Raw genomic sequence first — 16,363 nt, 5'->3', positions numbered from 1 at the left:
TACCATCGTAGGACAAAAAAATATTCCCACATATCTACAATGGGTCTCCGTATTTTTACGATTTCGATATTTATTAAAAATAGACTTTATCTGATTCGTCAGACGTTCGACAAAGAAAATCCAAAACTTGTATTGAATTGAAAGGTGGACTTAGTCTCTCTGCGAGCCCGAGCCGCGATGTCAGTAATAAATCCAAATCAAAAAGCAAAATATGAATGTCACAATGTGGTGAAAGTGTTTGCCATTAATTTAAAAATAAAAACTCAATATATTCAGGAACTCTATCCGTGGTGGGGTGGTCAGCGGCTTCCGGTGGTTTTTGCGACGGCACGTGTCCGTCGATGAATAATGTATCCAGGATCGGTCGTGGCTCGTCTGCCGGCTGTCCTGTTCACTTGTCACCGGCCAGCGCTCCGCAACCGTCCCGAACGATGTCATTTTAAACATTTATATTACATATTTATCGAAACATTTCACGTATATATCAACATAATTGTTTAAAGATCAATCGTAACGACCACTTACGTTTCTACGTATACAAATTGGTGAAAAGGGATCAGCGAGATAATCAATCGTTAGTTTAGAAATAAGATCTCAGATGGCACGAATAGAGCAGCAGGTTGTGGTCTGAAACGGCCAACGCACGGCGTCAGACAGCTAATGCGTTTTCCTTTTCTTATATTTATATCTGCTATAAAACATCATGTTGACATCACACCATGGCATAATGTATTTTAAAGAATTGTTTAATATACTGTAATAAATAAGATTAGATTTATAAATCTAATTAAGATTCACGACACTGGGAATGTACAAATACATATGTACACTCCTTTAAACAGTACGAACAACATGTGTATTATTTTAATAAGTACTTAAGTTAGATGGGTACCTACATGTTTAGTCAAATATTCCGATTTGTATGTAGGTCAAATAAAAGTTTTGCAATAAAAGTGATTGATTATATGACTGTTTTGAATTTTACGGCCGTAACCCGTGTGCGTGTGTGTGCGTTAGTGTGTGATGTCGGCGTGTACGCGTAGTTGTAGACGCATTCTTTCGAAGCAACTTCGATAAGCACACGCCGCCGCCGGTGCCATTTATCACTAACTTTTCGCCTTACAAAACTTTGGTTACGGAACGTTACGGTCCTAACACGCACTTTAACTTTTTAAGGAGCGTAGTATTATATGTTGGGCGCACTCACTTTGACATTTTATTAGGATTTAATGCTGCAATTAACTTAAGCACATGCGTGGACCCAAATTAGGGAGTCACGGATTTGGTCGAGTTATGAAAATGTATATCAAAAAGTGTTACATATTAGTTCATTTCATATGAAGTATTCCAGTATTTCTATATAGCAATCGATAAAAATATCATTGGTAGGTACCGCCCGATGTAGTAGCTGACTTTAGCGCAGAGATTCGCTATGGTTTTTCTGCGTCCGAAGATAAGCTGTGTATGAGAGTGAATGTTATCGAAATATATATGAACTCGTGTATTTTCACACACAACGCCGACTCCGAATACGTAGTGAGTCGCTATGTACATCGCTAAGCTCGGTTGAAAGATTGAAAATTGAAGCAAAAAAGTAATGTTACGCGTTGCTTTTATCTTTCTCTTGCTTTTGACTGAATTCAAATTCACATATTTAATACCCATAACAGATTTCATAGCTTATTATGAAGATTATAATTTGCCTGCACAGTGCTTGCCTACAGACTTGATCGTCTAAACCATTATTCCGTTTGTTCCCCAACTGCCGAAACTTGTACGTACGCAGAGCTACATGTAACGAGCCGGCCATATGAAGATTATAAAGTAAATGAAGTATTAATCATCGCTCCATTAGCGAACTTCCTAAGAGATTAACTTTCGAGCAAGTTGTGCGTCAGAGGCGAGACTCCACTCGCACGATAATTACATCCCTCCCTGTGACCTCGCACTGAGGAACTTAATTACAGCTCACTGGATGAGTATTTTAATAACAGCTTATGGACGTACCCCGGATAAATAAACGACGATTTACATATATTTTTTTCCGACATTTACACATTACATTACATATATTTTCAAACTAGATATCTACTTGTCTGAGAAAATTAACATTAAACTGTAGTCGAGCTTTTAAAATTCTTATATATTATGTAATTAGAATATGTTATTATAATACATATTATTCTCTAAGTGACCTTTATCTCGAATATTTGAGAAACGCTGCTTCCCAAAAAACTTACTAAAAATTATGCAGCAGTGAATATACTTTTACCAAATGCGATTCGCTCAGTAAGTAGTCATAGCGTTTGTTAGTGATTTTCAGGGCGTTTTACTGCAAATGGTCTTAATTTACTGGCTTAGCTACATGTAACTATTTACTGTACGTACTATCTCTTAAATGTTTTACATTTTAAATCAGATTTATATCTTTTTAAATATAACCCTACAACTAAATGGTAACAGGTTGTGTGAAGTAACGATTTGTAGAAGTATGATTTTGCTAGAGGTACCTATCAGGTTATGCAGTAGAGACGAACGGACAATTGTATTCATTCATTCGGTGATATTAAATTCACGTATAATAAAAATCGATGTACGATAATCTATTCATGAAGAATATGGCAGGTCAGACGGGTTCGGAGCCTCGTGTCCGAGTCACAACGAACATAATAATTGCGGTGTTGAAGACTTCCTTTCGCAATGTTTTTGCTAAACTTGATTTATCATTTTATTTCAAAATATTTTAAATTAATCAAATATCTACTTATCATCAAAAACTTCCCGTCTACATTTAGTCTAATATTTACCGGAGTTTGTTATAATTGAGTTGAGTTGATATTTACTGAGGTGAATAGACCTCGGCTATATTAACAGTAAACCTCTCAAAGCCCCGACGAGGTTGAACGGCTCTTATATTAATAAATTTTTTTAATTAACTTTAATTACCAAGATTGTCCTAGCAGTGTCTTCCAGTGAGGGTGACCAGGAAGTCAGGAAGAAAGGAGCTATTTTGTTATGTATAATAATAATCCTTTAGAAAACAACTTAAAAAATTAAAAAAATCGCCGAAATAAGTTTCCATGTCTACGTACAGTTCAGGTGTACTTTCACAGACTAAATATATAATCTATACCTACTTATATTATAAAAGCGAAAGTAGTTCTGATCCTTTTTAACGGCCAAACCGCTGAATGGAATATGTTAAAATTAGCTATGAAACAAACTTGAACTTCAAGAAAGGACATAGGCAACGCGAGCGAAGTCGCAGGCAAACAAGATGATTCACAATTATGTTCCGCGCGTTCCTACTCTCTTTTGTTTTACAATCTTAGATTTTAGTTTCTTGTTTTAGGACGGATATAGTTTATATAATTATATATTGTATTTTTTCTGGACGTGGCTTATTAGTTCCACTTTCCAATTTAAATGTAATTTATTTTTTTACAGCAATTATTATACATACATATAACGTTGATATCGTAATGCATACCTTTAGGTAGCTCTATTGTTATGGTTAAAACTCCCGATCTTTATAGATATGGAGATTTTTCTGAGATGAAAGCGTACCAAATAATGGAGTATAAGCGACAGTCCCGTACCTTTACTTGTAAGCGAGCAAAGTCGATGCGAAGTCGGGTAATTAGGTGTAATTAAGTTTTCGGCCAGAATTTCATGTCCTAAAAACATCTTCCACTTGGTCACCAAGTCGCGGAGCTTGATGGCGCAATCGGCGTCGTCTCACCGTAATTACGCCACCCTTTGCGAATAAATGTAAAGCGCAGATAGCGGAACGCGCGCACTCGACGATAATATTAATAGAAATATATAAAGTGCTTTAACTTTTGATTAGGCCTGATGTTTTAGGAGGAGGGTGATGAGTGTTTTGTTTCACACAAACCTAAGTTCATCACATGAGTGAGTTGGTACACTACAGCATCGGACTGAGCCTGTTCAGCTTGTATAGTCTGTAATAGCCATTTAGTTTATTATGTAGTTTATTTTGTTTTTATGTTGCCATTTCATAAAGCTAGATACGGAAATATCATTTCGCCTGTACTCATTAGGAGTGATTAATAGAAATTGTTTTACTACACAAACTTAGTATAATAATTTTACTACATTCGTTTAGGAACAATCCAATGGCAGTGAGCACAATGACGCATACACTGTACGGGAATGCAATATTTTCTTACGTATTTAGTGCCTGTCAGCGTTTGCCGTCGATAACAATATCGACACAATAATTTAAAATGATATCTTAATGAACTGACACGAACTTTGGATGGCTTTATTAGATGTGTAAACTTGTAAAAAATTCTGGTAATGAAAATAAGTTCCTCCCTAAGCAGCGTGGTTATGACTACCTCTTTGGTCTAGCGACTAGATAGAGATCAGACTAGAAGATACCGATGTTCTAGGTATAAGACCCAGGTCGAGCCGATAAAAAGCTATTGAGGTTTTCTGTAGCGGCTTAAAAAACTTATTAGCAACTCGGAGTCTGGATGTTGGAAGTTTGTAACCACAACTTCGTGAACCGGAGCGCACCTGTGTATGCAAAATCAAATCAAATCAAAAATCTTTATTCAATATAGAAGTGTTTACACTTGCTTATTGATTGTCAAAAATCTACCACCGGTTCGGAATTTAGCACCTCGGACCTGAGAAGAACCGGCGAAAGAAACTCAGCGGGATATTTTTTTTTTTTTTTCCATTTTGCATGTACAATAATAATTATATTTTAGTTATTTGAAACAGCCTGGAGGCGATCATTTCATTCCCAAGGTGTGCACACACGTGTATTATACTATGCCTAATATGTCTTGCGTAGTTGGTGTACACATCATCATCATTCAAAGATTTCAATTATTAACATTAGTTAGTTGCTTTGATTATTAATAAGAAAACAAATTACAGGTACCTGCCAAGAATTTTAATAAATCTCGTAACAATAAAGACAAGAAGGGAGACAAAACGAGTCAAGATAATATAAGCGTCTAGCGATAATACGGTTTTTGTGAAAAAAAAACAACTTCGAGGATCCAAGCGAAAGTGTACTAATAAGAATCAAATTCTGGTAAAAATATATTCGTACTTAATAGTACCACCCGCTTTCACTGCGTAACCTACGACTTGAATTAATACTTACAGTAAGAATATAAGTGTATGAATTCGTTCCACATAAAAACGTTATAAATAACGTTCTAGTTACTTAATCTGCCACATCACCGATCCCCTCGCGATTGAAATCGAATATCGATGTCTCGGCGCATTGTAATTGAAGTGCGAATACAGTTTTTATAGTAATAACTGGATAGGTATGCAGTTTTTACCTAAAGTCATATTAATTATATTCCTATTATATTCCGCGGCATTCCTCACTAATTGGGCGTTCTCGAGTTCGGCTCGTTACTGCCTGCTGGCTGCCGGTTTTGAGTACTCGTTTAAATAAAACGATGAATCAGATTGGAAATCACTTTGTTTACAATTAAAATATATAATTTAAATATGGTACAAAAATATTGATTACCATAGACCTTCGACGGAGTTGTGACAAAAACTATACTTACTTATTTTAATTTGTAGTCAAACTTTGAATACTAATTGAGTCATTAAAATACTCCCGCTCTTATTAAGGGCATATATTGTATATTATGTGTAATAACTATAATATCGCTGTATTTATTTTAACTAATGTAGTTACACCTTGACATCTCTGTCGTCAACTCTTCGTCCGCTATCCAACGGTCGCCTGCAATAGATCGCTATTTAAGCGGCTGGATCGCCTTCTTACGTACTTTTGTAACACTTATTTTATAGCTGAATGTTATTTTATTTGTGTACATTACGTTACATAACATTAACAGTCTGTAAATTTCCCACTGCTGGTCTAAGGCCTCCTCTATCTTTGAGAAGAAGGTTTGGAGCATATTCCATCAGGCTGCTCCAATGCGGGTTGGCGGATACACATGTGGCAGAATTTTGATGAAATTAGTCACATGCAGGTTTCCGCACGATGTTTTCATTCAAGAGATGAATTATAAACCCAGATTAAGCACATAAAAATTCAGTCGCGCCTGGGTTTGAACTCGCAATCATCGGTTAAGATGCACGCGTTCTAACCACTGGGCCATCTCGGCTCTATCTTTAGCTCTATATTTGAGTACAATGAAGCGAATTTTTTGGGTTGTATATTACGACAACAATACTATATTAATAAACATGATTGTGGCGTCAGTTATATGAATTTCTAGACGATTCTATTCGGAACCCGTTGTAGTGTTACGCTCAGTTTAAACTTTAAATAAAAGCGTTTTAATAAAAAAATATATACAAGGCAATCTTTTCTTTCTCTCCTTCTCATAGTCTGCCCATACGACCGGCTAGAGAGTCACCGCGAGTCCAACGGCTGTACGGAGGTGATTTCCAAGAAAATAATTTCACGGGAATAAATCACATCAAGAATGCAGTTATTGTTTTATTTTATATTCACTTAATACCAAACATGTGTTCAAAGATGAACTTGTGTGCAAAGATGAACTTGGAATTGTAATTTTTGTTTGTTCAAGCAACGCGTGAAAAGTACTGGATTAATCCAGTAGGTACTGATTAATTTTTATATACCTAACTTTTAACATTTCAAATCAGACTTTAAAAGTTATATGCACTTTATTATATTTACAATAATGGTAGCCTGATATACTTATAATAATGAAACTACTCCACTAAAGTACCCGATAGAAATAAAATGAGAACTGCGTAATAACTAAAAATTAAACGTGGACGAGATCGGATCAACTAGTGATCAAAAAAAGAAGAATTTGCAGGCAGATCGTTTAATTCAAATAAAGTTTATAATTATACTTATTTCAATAAAAGTTAAAAGCAAAAACGAATAATATTTTAATTGAAAGGCGTTTCACCATTGCGAGCAAAAACTCATTTGAAAACGATAACATTGCAGGTAATGCAAAATATCGAGCGCATTATTTACAGCAATACGCTACTTATGTTTACTTCGACACAGTATCAACTTTAAGTGCAGGGCTGTTACTTGAAACCAAGATGTAAAAAGGAAAAATCTCTTATGAATATTCAGATATATATTCAGTAAATTTAATTTGAAACCGACTTGCACAATCGCTAACAATCATAGCAATTAAAGTGTTATTTGATAATAATCAATAGGCGGACGAAAGGTTAGACCAGTGTGATGCGAGTGGAACTGGAACCGGAAAGTTGACAGCCCTAAGCTAAGCTAGGCTATAGTCACAAAAACGGATAGGTAACTGTGCTCGGCTAAAATAAGGAATGGTGTTCGACATTTGTGTACGTGTATACTTACCTGTATGCTTTTTATCATACCTAAACATTTTGTTCTGGTTTTGTTTGGGAAGGCGAAATAGGTATGTAGGTACTTAGTTCTAAAAATAATTAAAAGTCCCATTCAATTATTCCATTTGGTTTTTAAAAAAAAACGTGAGATAAGTATCATTTTTCAAGTTATATTTTTGAATTCTAATTTTAAAGAATAATCTTGCTAAGTTTTATTTACATGTTTAGGATGCTTCTAAATTCGTTGCAGATATTTTTAATAGATTTACCAATTATTTATCAATCTATTTTTTTTTCTTCATTCATGTAATTTTTTACTGCTTGTACGACCTCGATATCGCTACGCAGCCTGTACCTACGCTGTTGAATCATTGAGGCTTATAATAAAGTTTTGACTTGGAAACAAAAAGAAAAGCGTATCTACTTTATAAAAATGTTGCTAAATTAACTTTTTGTTCTGCGAATCCCGCGGTTTCACCCCAAAGACAATAGACATTAGGCATAATGGCGAAGACAGAGGACCCAACGCACAATGATCAAACAAACGTTATTCTTACATTGTTTGAGTCCCAGCATTGAATTATCACCTGGGAACGAAAGTTGTCGTCGGCGTCGTCTGCGGGTAACGCGGAAGCCGGGCGGAATTTTATACAGGGATTGCGAACAGATTTAATTGTCACGTAGGATTAAGTTCGGATTGTTTGTACTTACTTGTTCATTAGTGGGTGATACTTTCACTCGTGCGTACCCTCTGTGGTGCACGGGATTGTCATATGTCCTATGTCTCTGATAGGGACTCTTTAGTACCTATACAACGATGACTTTTGTTAGCAAATTAAAGTTTCAATTATTTTAAAAATAGGTATTAACATTTCATGTCTTGAATTAGTTACTAACAATACGTATATTTTAAATGAAATGAAAGATACGATTCATTATATTCTATTTAAAATGTTTAGAATTTATAAAATATTTTAATTAAATAGGTAAATATAATATTAACCTTTAAGTAGGTAGGTATCTAATTATACCTATCATATGTAGGTAGGTATAGATATGCTAAAATGGAAGATTCTACAGTAGGTGAGTACATAGCTCTGCTTTTACTTAGGTAAGTACGTAGGTTCCTACTTTACTACCTACGTAAGCAAAATTGGGTTAAATGTACTGCTGTTGTATCATAAAAAATCTAGAAACTAAATTATATACCTATTTCTTAGAAAGCATTTCTTAGAAATTTTATTTTGTATATGGACTCTTTTAATTTAAAGTAAAAAAATATATAGGTAGGTATTTGTAAAATTTTGTAAATATAATCCAATTTGTTTGTTATATTGAGGTAAGGTCCACGTTACCTATTACATAAAGACCTTAATGTTATTTTTGCAGGACATTCAATCTTTTCGATCGAAAAACGTATCAAATTGCGCGGCTCTATTAACTCGAGCGGTCGTGATCGGCCCAGCGCAGGACATTCCTGCGCGCGCGCAGGGCGGAGCCACTTTGATCTCGCCGCGACACGCCCTCCGACACACAAGCACAACCTCACCACATTATCGGCACACGGAGCACAGACAAACTCCGCTGCAATGGTTTATTAGAGTTAGACACGCGATCCTTAATCGCCGTCGCTCAGTGGTTACTGAGAATAACATAAGAAGTAAGCTTCGTAAACGTAAGCGCTCCTATTACTGAGGGCACGTTACATACAAGTATTAATGAGAAACGGTCGTTCAGTATCACAATTTAAATAAGGACAATTAATATAAACCTCATTTAAAATCACTTGGACGAAAAAGTAAATGAGTAGGTAGTTTATAACCAAAAATACTAATATATTGACGTAGGTAGGTACCTCCATAACAAACTCGTAACTATTTGTACCTACCTTATAGTAAACGGATTCGGTGGTCTAGTAGCTTAGAATGGAGTAAGTTCATAAGAGAGTAATTTAAGGAGGCTTAGGATTCATTATCACTCATACGGGTTAGGCCAATAGGTAATTAACCTATAGAGTTTCCCGAAATTTGGAAGTAACTAGTGTTAATGCACCGAGCCCTCGAAAAACATGAAAAGATATTAAAGAGCCTGCAGCTGTAGGTTCTCTTTCCGTTGAATCTTAGGTATTTGCATTCCATCGGATTATGAAAAATAAAATACTACCTATACCGAAACATGGAATAAGACACTGTAAAATAAACTAACGAAATGAGGGTATAAAAATTACACTATTGTTTGCGCAAATATTTGTGCACCAGGTGTTAGGTACGGATAGATATATTGTGTGTGTATTTCAGGATACTTTATATAAGTAGGTTAACCGACCTATTGATGAGGTAAAATTATTTAACTTAATAGTTGACATGCAATAAAAAAAAGATCTATGCAATTTGTCTACCTGTCGTAATGTATTGAAATAGATCACACCTTTGAACCAAATTATAGGTAGGTATATTCATGCGTATATCGATTCCCCCGACTCTTATCATTGCTCTGTATAAACACTAAAGTTAGATGTCGCAAACCAACTTCTAAATTATTTTCACTTAGAAATGAAATACCTATATCATACTCCAATCCAATCACCGAATTTGGCGAAATTATAAAGGTAGAAACCGCTTCTTTATAATTTCGCCACACTCAGTAGGTTCCTACTTGCTTGCTTGCTTTCTACTTGCTGATAATCCATCTTCAGACATGTTCACGCCTAAATTGACACATGTGAAACATATCATATGACAATATATAATCTAGCTTTATTTTTGTATAACAATGTATTGTTTTTACTAAATAAATTAATATGCTCTGCTCATTGTAACGGAATGTAGATTATGTGGGTATGACTATTTTGGGTAGGATAGATTTGTTTCGATGCAGACTTTGTTAGTGACATAAAGGTTTAGGTATGATTCATGAAGCTAGCTTTAAAAGTTCACCTCGATTTATTTTACCTACAGACTTGTATAATAAAAAGTAATCATCATAAATTAAATATTTACCTACAATTTGTGATATCACACGCGATAAGTATCTAAAACGAATGTAAATTTAAACGTAAGTTCTTACTTAAACGTAACTTTGTAACTTAAATATAATTAATTTATAAATAACCAGTTTAGATAAGAGTAAGTATTTTTATTTATATTTGCTTATTCGAGCATTATTTATAAGTGTCTACTTCTTTCGTGCAACTTGAATTGAAACTTGCAAATAACATGTGATTACAATCTACCTATTTATCTTTGCATAATAAGTTCAAATTACTTAAAATTAAATTGTAAAATTATCTGAAGTTAATATCTATTTTAAGCAGAGATAGAATGATAAAATTCATTTCATCAAAGTTGGTATTATTTTTAAATTCAACAATCCATGAATGTCTCTCGACATTAATTATATCAAGTTATTCATCCTTATAGAGCGACGACTTAAAAACGCTATAGTACATATGTATGAAGAAGCGAGGCTGGTCGCCGGGTTTTAATTACTGCATAAATACGTTACAGAAAACACTATCAACGGTAAGTTTTCATGTTCATGGCTTTTGTTTAATTCGCGACAAACGGACACAGATTTTAAATATCACGTAGGAAGTCGAATACGCGACAGAGATTAATCGATGTGTCCGAGATTAGAACGGCAATTATAATTTGAAAACAATACCAGATAGATTGATGTTTTTTTAGGCCTTGAATGGGGACAATGCTAACACGTGAATGAAAATGAAAAACAATACCAAAGCCGACACGGGGTCACTATTCCTTTAAAACTGTATTCGCTTGGCGGTTCTGCAGTATTAGGTAGATATACGCTAACCACTAACAAATGAGGTAGTCAAATGTATTAAAATATTTGGGCAACCCCATTTAACCTAAGTATATGATGCTGTAGGTATAATGTATGTATATGCGCCGTCTTAAGAATAGCGCTCGGGTTCAATCAGAGTCCTGGCTTGCAAGATTCAAAAAAGATTTTCAAGATTTTTTTTTATTTTTTAACCGGGCACCACACCGCTGTTCCAAGACTTGACCATCAATGGCGAGGCGTCATCGGCGGGTTTTTCGCCCCCTACATAGTCGCTAGGTTCATGATCAGATAAATCTTCCGTCAGATATTTACAATACAATATTAAATCAGTGTTTGGACTCGATGAGTAGATAGTAAAAAATATAATGGCGTAAATAACAACTCAAGATTTTTTTTTACCGAGATACCTTTTGTATTTAAAAAAAAATGGAATATATAGTGACTGAATATCTTTAGACATACCTATTGATTTCTTTAAAAAAAAGTGTCATAATTGTCATTTTTTTGTTCGCATTAATCTTCCAGCAATCGTAAATATTTAAACGAAACACTTTTACAATCTTAACGAGCTTGTAAACAGTGAACTACATACCGGCAACCCGATATTCGTAAATACCGCTCTAATCAGGGCGCAACATAAATATGACAGAAGGTCCTCGTGAAGCAGATTGTAAATCACTCAATTAGCGCGTTAAATCACGTTATCTGTGATAAGGAAGAGATAGAGCGCCGGCTGTCGCCTTTACGAGCGGTTATGTGATGTTTAATGTGGGCAGGCGACGCCGCATATGATTGATGGCGACTCGGAGCGCTCGCGACGTCAACGCACTCGGACTGGGTTAGGCCTAGTGTGGCTAATACTAGGATAAGGTCGGAAGCTTACCGCTTTTGTCTGTAGTGTTATTTCAATTTCAAGTATCATATCCATTTCGAGTAAAATAATCTAAAGGGTACTTTTATATTTTAAAGGCAAAACTAATAAAGAAGCTGTAAAGGGGTATAATGTATGTCCGTAACGACATAAATTATAAACAAAATGTCACGTTTATTTTGACTAAAATTTTTAATTAATTTTATTTTTTATTTTGAGTAAAACTATATGAGATACCTACCTGCACAGTGGGCGTTATGCCCATTGTATGATTGTAATAGATATTTGTCAATTGTACTCAATAGGTATTCGATACCAGCCAGGCTGTAAATGTTCCGCTGTCGGGTTAAGTCCTCCTCCCCTCGTGAGAATAGGGTTTATTACAAATCAAGCTCAAAGGATACACGTGTGGCGAAATATTTTGCACGTTTATCTACGATACAGTATTATACATTCACACTTGAGACAAGTAGGTACGTAGGTATATAACTAATTTATTTCTATGTGATGATTATTTATTTATTTCTATTGAATTTATCTATATTATTTTAACAACTAAACTCTTTTATCATAATCCCCATTAAATTAATAACTCAACTTAACGGTCTTAATGGGAAATAAGGTAAAATTTAATTTAAAATGATTGTATCGCATCGCCGCGCTCTCGCCAATGTATGCGCGCGCTCACTGGGATGACAGCGGCGCGATGACGAGATGAATCAATAGTCACTCAATGAAATCTAAATATAACTTCGGACGGGACCTAGATTTGGATGAGCAACTTCTGAGTGATTTGATAAAAGTGAGAAACGCATTAAAACAATTTGTACGGTGATAGCCCATTGGCTAGAACAAACGAATCTTAACCGAAGACAACAGGTTCAAAAGTGGACAATCACTACTGCGTTTCGAATGCTTCGTTCGTTTTCTAATGTATCTATCGACGGCGAAGTAAATCATCCTGAGGAAACTTCCAAGTTGGTAGTGCTTTATGTATCGCATTACAAAGTAAATTGCAGCAAAGGATATATGGTATGATAGGTTGCTTTTTAGATCCTGCATTGAGCACACATAGTGCGAGCATCTATGTGCGAAGGCACACCATTGGCGTAACCATAAGTAGCTTTTTCGGGCCCCAATGTGACGCCTGCCTGTTGGTTTAGGTGATTGCCGAGCGTGGGACGAGAAGTCAGATAGTCGGTATTAAACTCCTGAGAGCTGGCTATTTTATAAGTTAATTAAAACTGAAATTGTAATTATCACAAAATGCAAAAGTAACTCTGTCTATATAAGGAAATTTGATATGAAGTAACCGAGGAAAAATATTAGCTTCTTTTTGATGCCTAACACCTTACGATCAATCCCTTAAGCTGGAGCGAATCCGCGGGCGACAACAAGTAGTTTATATACCTGTGAGTTGTGACACAATAGTTTGTGGTAGTGGTGGAAACGACCAGTTTTTAGAACATAGGACGACCATATGTCCATGTTCTTCTCGTAAAAATAGCAATATAGGTAGATAAGTAAATAAATTGCGGATCGTTTTTGGAGCAGTTTTTTATAAACATTTATGAGAGCCCTTTTCGAAAAAGTTTTTAAATAGATGAAACGTTTCGCTCCCCGGGTCACCTTTGAATCTAAGACCCCACGCGACCGCATCGGTTGCATGGGCATCGCTACGCCACCGAGGAAGACTTACCGTGAGGCTCGTGTGCTTGTATGCCTTACTAAAACAAATTAAGACAAAATGACGGTATCTTTAGTTTCATTTATTTGAACTCTGTATTATCAAAATAGTTTATTTTGCTTAGTTCATCTTCATTTTTTTTATTCTCCTCGTTCCTCGTTAAACAGACGTTTAGGTGCGTAGGTTATTCTCACAACTCGGACCGATAGTTTTATTTTTATATGTGCGTTTAAATATGTATTGTATAACTTTATGTCTGAGTATGTATTATCTATTGAGTTGCTAACGGTGTAAATGCACAATCATTAATTATTTTGATCACAGCGTCGCTTGAGCTCTTCCACATTTGCAGTATTTCTATTCCAGTTCCCTCCTATAGTAGGTATTATATTTCCTTTACAACGCATGATTGGCGCAAAATTCGGTGGTCCGGGGAATCATGGAGGCGAAGAGTCCTCTTTTTACTAATTATATTATAAGCAATATTTATTTTTATTTAGTAACTAGAAATTAAAAAAAAACAACTTTTAACCCTATTACCGCTGTTGCGACGGGACGGTCAGTTCGTGAAATACCTAATAAAGACATAAAAATGTTTATATTACTATAATATATTAACAGAATGCGGTAGGTGTTCGAATATATTGATCAGTCTCTTTAAAGTTATCGCAATAATGTCGTAATATATGAATAACATCTTACTATTCGTACCTATTACAAGGTATTTAATTATTATTTAAGAGAATGATTGTGGTGCGGCCGGTAGAGCCGAGATGGCCCAGTGGAGAGCCGAGATGGCCCAGTGGTTAGAACGCGTGTGTCAGATTAAGTAAGAAATAAATAAATAATTAGACAATTACAAACTAGATTTTTGACAATCAATAAGCAAGTGTAAACACTTCTATATTGAATAAAGATTTTTGATTTGATTTGATTTGAAACAAGGCTTACACTATGTATTGTATGTTTTAATCAATTCTGTAATAATAATAATTTAATTTAAGTTATTTTTGAATTGTGTTGATAACATTGATATTAAATAAGAGGGTACTTTGACTTTTCTGTTCAATATTGTGAGTCACGTGATTTGTAGTGAGGCTTATATAAGTGATGGAAGCTCGGTACAGAACACTTTACTTTTACTTTTCAGCTGCTGCTAACATTAAAGGTACGATATAATTTTGTGATATAGTATAATTGTTATTGCTTGTTAAATTATTGATGAATATATGAATTGTGTTTTTGCAATTATCAATATACAAAGTTAGTATTATATATACAAAGTTAGTATAATTGTATTTAACTAACATGACTGTATTTTTGGATATTGAAAAGAGTAACTACTGAGTTTCTTGCTGGTTCTTCTCGGTAGAATCTACATTCCGAACCGGTGGTAGCTTTATTTTAAATAGTTTGTTAAATGATGATTCAAAAGTCCTTGTAAAACCTACTTGAATAAAGTATATTTTGATTTTGATAATGGCTAAATAAATATTTGTGTTTCATATATAATCTTTTATTGTCCTATAACCTTAAAATATAATGAAGTAATAAAGAAATAGAAATTATCTTAAAATATCCTGACATAATGTATTGAGACTCTATAAAAAAATCTAACACGTGCATCTTAACCGATGATTTCGGGTTCAAACCCAGGCAGGCACCACTGGATTTTCAAGTACTTAATTTGTGTTTATAATTCATCTCGTGCTCGGCGGTGAAGGAAAACATCGTGAGGAAACCTGCATGTGTCTAATTTCAACGAAATTCTGCCACATGTGTATTCCGCCAACCCGCATTGGAGCAGCGTGGTGGAATATGTTCCAAACCATCTCCTCAAAGGAAGAGAAGGCCCTTAGACCAGCAGTGGGAAATTTACAATGCTAATGCTAATGCGGCCGAAAAACACAAACATGCAGGCCCATCAAATATACCAATAGAAATGATAAAGGCACGGACGTAAGGTCTGTGGATATTTAATTATGTTAGAGAAAAAAAAAATCATACCTTTAATAGGCAGCCTCATGTGGTTTTTATTTTTATTTTCATGACCATCAGATTAATTATTAGCAAGTCTGTGGGTAAGTAGGTAGGTACTTACTTGCCATTAGAAAAATAGTTTCATCCGGACAAATTAGAAATATTTGACTATCTGTTAGTTATTCCTGTGTTGTTTAAGCTGTCTCGGTTGTTGAGGAGAAATAAATAATTATTTACCTATTATTATTATTTACTTAATGAGAATGCTTCGACGCGTCCGCTCCACGACGATGAAACCGTTGTCTTCCCGAAGCATGTCGACCATTCCTCGATAAATAACGTTAGTGAAACATGATAACTAATGATAATATTATGAATACTCACGGATCATTTAGTAGTCTAATTACAATTATTAATAGCATTGAGGAGCCCCAGCTACTCCAGCAGGGCAACGGCGCTGTTACTGTTTTTATATACTTATTTATAATTAATTTTAATTTAAGTTTTGTTACATTTAACACATTAAATTATTGTTCTTTATTATATTGTTATTATTTTATTATTTGTATTGTAGTAACGTTACGTAACTATATATTGCTCTTAGATCATTTTATCTTCAGTATTTATAGTAAGCTGATTATAGTTTAAACTTATAAGAGTTTGAAGAACGACACTCATTAGATAGC

This window comes from Vanessa tameamea, chromosome 6 (assembly GCF_037043105.1).
Source record: "Vanessa tameamea isolate UH-Manoa-2023 chromosome 6, ilVanTame1 primary haplotype, whole genome shotgun sequence".
Classification (NCBI taxonomy): domain Eukaryota; kingdom Metazoa; phylum Arthropoda; class Insecta; order Lepidoptera; family Nymphalidae; genus Vanessa; species Vanessa tameamea.
Note: the sequence above shows the minus strand (reverse complement) of the source record.